This window comes from Limulus polyphemus, unplaced genomic scaffold (assembly GCF_000517525.1).
Source record: "Limulus polyphemus unplaced genomic scaffold, Limulus_polyphemus-2.1.2 Scaffold182, whole genome shotgun sequence".
NCBI classification, from domain to species: Eukaryota; Metazoa; Arthropoda; class Merostomata; order Xiphosura; family Limulidae; genus Limulus; species Limulus polyphemus.
Genome location: NW_013665792.1, coordinates 724,437 through 727,667, shown reverse-complemented (window position 1 = coordinate 727,667; position 3,231 = coordinate 724,437).

Below are 3,231 nucleotides of genomic sequence, written 5' to 3'. Positions count from 1 at the left end.
GTTCTGAATTATCTACAGGATAGAGGTAATTGTAAAGTTGTTACGAAGCCAATTCAATATTCAAAGCTGTAATACATTGAAATGCAATAAGTCTGCAAGCAGGGAAACCGTATATGTGTAGATTTGTCCAAAATACAATATCGTGACTGGCTCTTCAAGAAATACGTATGCCCGAATACAGACTTGTGTGGGATTATGGTATTCGAAATGAAGTAATTTTCGTTCGGTAATAACAAACAACGTCGAACGACATTCGATAACACCCAGATATATAGATATTTGTCTGCGAATAAACAAGGAAGATTTGTTCATAAGCCCATACTGTGTGCGCAGTCCCCTAAACTGACGTGTTCGAGATTCACTTCTACCTGTTGCCTAGGCGACCAGTACCATCGGCATGGTGACAACAAGGGAAACCTGAGAGAGAGCTCTGACGCCCAGCTGTATACTTGCGGGAGTCAAGAGGCTAATGAAAATTCTTGAAGTACTCATCTACCAAAATTGATTTAAAATTCACAGAGAAATGTAGGCAGCCAGTGGATAGCAGGTAAGATGAAAAATATTAAAGTTTGACTCTTTTTGTTTTTATTACATAGAAAAATATTTCTCAAGCTTTCAAGTTAAACTTAACTACTTCAATAAAAAATACATTCACAGCCGACTGTACACGTATCTATTCTTTACTCATTTCAGTTCACGATATCACATTGAAGATTTGTTATAATATTCCTTGGAAACGATGGCGTTTTTTTTTATTATTAAATTGCATACTTGATCGCATATATATATATATATATATGTATAGCGTATTATACAAAATGTATCAAAATCAGTATGATACAGGTTTTCATTACTTTCTTGCTTGATCAGAGTGATGAATGTTTTATTATCCATTGTTGTAGCAACTGTATTATTTACAAATTATTTTCAATAAAAATTACTAGGATTATGTATAGCATCATTTCCAGTATTACAGACTAAAGCAGTCTAATTACCTAGTTATATGAGCTAACACCTATTGTTTAATGATTACTAGCAAGCTCACGCATCTATTAAACGTGTTAGCTTCAAATGTTTTCTGAACATATTTAAAAATATAGGCCAATTAAGGATACTTAAAACCTGAATTTTTATAAGTATGTTATACCTAGTCTAATCTATTACTGAAGTTTCTACGTTACCGATTCTCAAATTCTCTTAAAACTGAAAGTTTATAGGCTTATATACTTATAGCCACAAAATTATAATTAATTAAAACTAAATAATAAAGACTAAAAAATGTAGATTATCAATCCTGCCGACTTTCTGGTTTATTAACGTTTAGTCGCAGCGATTTCAGTATCTACAACACCCAAGATTTACAGACAGGTAAAGCGAATGAATCGTAAGGTTTTATGTATTTATGCATGTGGGAACAAGGACCCAAATAACGTTTTACTTTAGATGTTTAATGTAGAATAACACTAAATAAAGGTCAATCATCGAAGTAGGAACTTTACCAACAAAGCACGAAAACGCTACAGCTAAACTTTGAAAATAACTTTCACAGTTTCTTTAGAGAACATTTAAAAGTGCCAAATCGATAGTTAGAGTCAATTTACGTTCAAACATTTCCAATTCAGATTAGGGCCCGGCATGGCCAGGTGGTTAAGGCGCTTATCCCGCAACCTTAGGGTCGCGGGTTCGAATCCACCGTCCCTCCCTAGCATGTTCGCCCTTTCAGCCGTGAAGGCGTTATAATGTGACGGTCAAAAGAGTAGCCTAAGAGTTGGCGGTGGGTCGTGTTCCCTCTATCTTTCACTGCTGAATTAGGGACGGCTAGCGCAGATAGCTCTGCTTTGCGCGAAATTCAGAAACAAATAATCCAATTTAGATCTGATTGACATTGTATATTATTTCTAAGGGCAACACTATTTATTTACTAGAAGGATATTTCTTTCCTATCTATATTGAAAAATTATCAATTATTTCAGAGAAATCTTTTGTTGTTGTTGTTGTTCTGAAACGGATGTGTTTCACATTATTTAATATTTGTTTAAAAAGTGTGATTAAGTCAAACATCACAATTTAATAAAATAATTCACAGTTTACATTATGGCACTCATTATACACTCAGAAACGTTGAATAACGGGACGCGGGTTGGCCCTATGATAAAGATTTGGATTTCGTAGCTTGATGTGTTGAGTTTGAATCCGTGCGAATACCACTAAATATTCCCTCTACTTTGTGTTGTGGATAAGTTATAAAGTAACAGTCAATCACTTATCGTGCATGGTGGGTGGTAATGCGCTGCTGACTGGTCACCTTCCTTATGGTCACTAGTTCAAAATTAAAGACGACGCCAGATAGTCTTAGTAACTTTGCTATAAATACAAAATGTAAATACATTGATAAGCCTAGTCTGTAAGCACTAAAGTCATAGAAGCAAAAAGTATGACTGAGGAATTTAATTGCATGTAGGAAATCGAATAAACAACAGTATTTATAAGGTGATATTTTACTCTTTACTCTGGTAACTCTTGCAACAATTGAAACATTTATTTCAAAGCACTGTTTTTAAAACTTGTTTAAAAATACTTGCTAATAATGATGAAATACTGAAAGTATATTACTTTTATTAAACTGGTTATAAAATGTCGTTTTCGGTGACAAATGGAAACTTAAAACTTTTTCGAAACGATTATTATTAATAATAAAGTCCGCGGTGGCTCAGCGGTAAGTCTGTGAGGTATAACGCTAAAAATCAGGTTTCGATACCAGCTGCGGGGCTTAAGCTTAAAAACGAACAAATTGATACGTATAAAGATATCATTTTTAGCAAGTAGGTCATAAAATGTCTTTTTAGTGATAAACTAAAGCCTCTATAATATATATATGTATACATATACTTTTCCGATAGCTTTATTTTTCCATTCCTCGTAATTAGATACAATCAAGGATAAACTGCCAACGAAGTTAAAAAAGAACACGTAATATGGCTCAGCCCATAGTTTATTTCTGACTAATAGTTGATTTCAATAATATACAAACTTAGGAAGTTATTCTATCGTTTTGAATTAACCTTATACTCTTTTCTGTTGTGGTTATAGGTATACCATTGAAATGCCTGAAATTACGACTCTGTAAAAACAACAAATCCTACAAGCTGATGTGTGTTTTACAACTAAATCATTCAAAGTTAGTTGTTTTCTGAGATCGTCCATCTCATTAATACCATTCTAAGAAGAAGG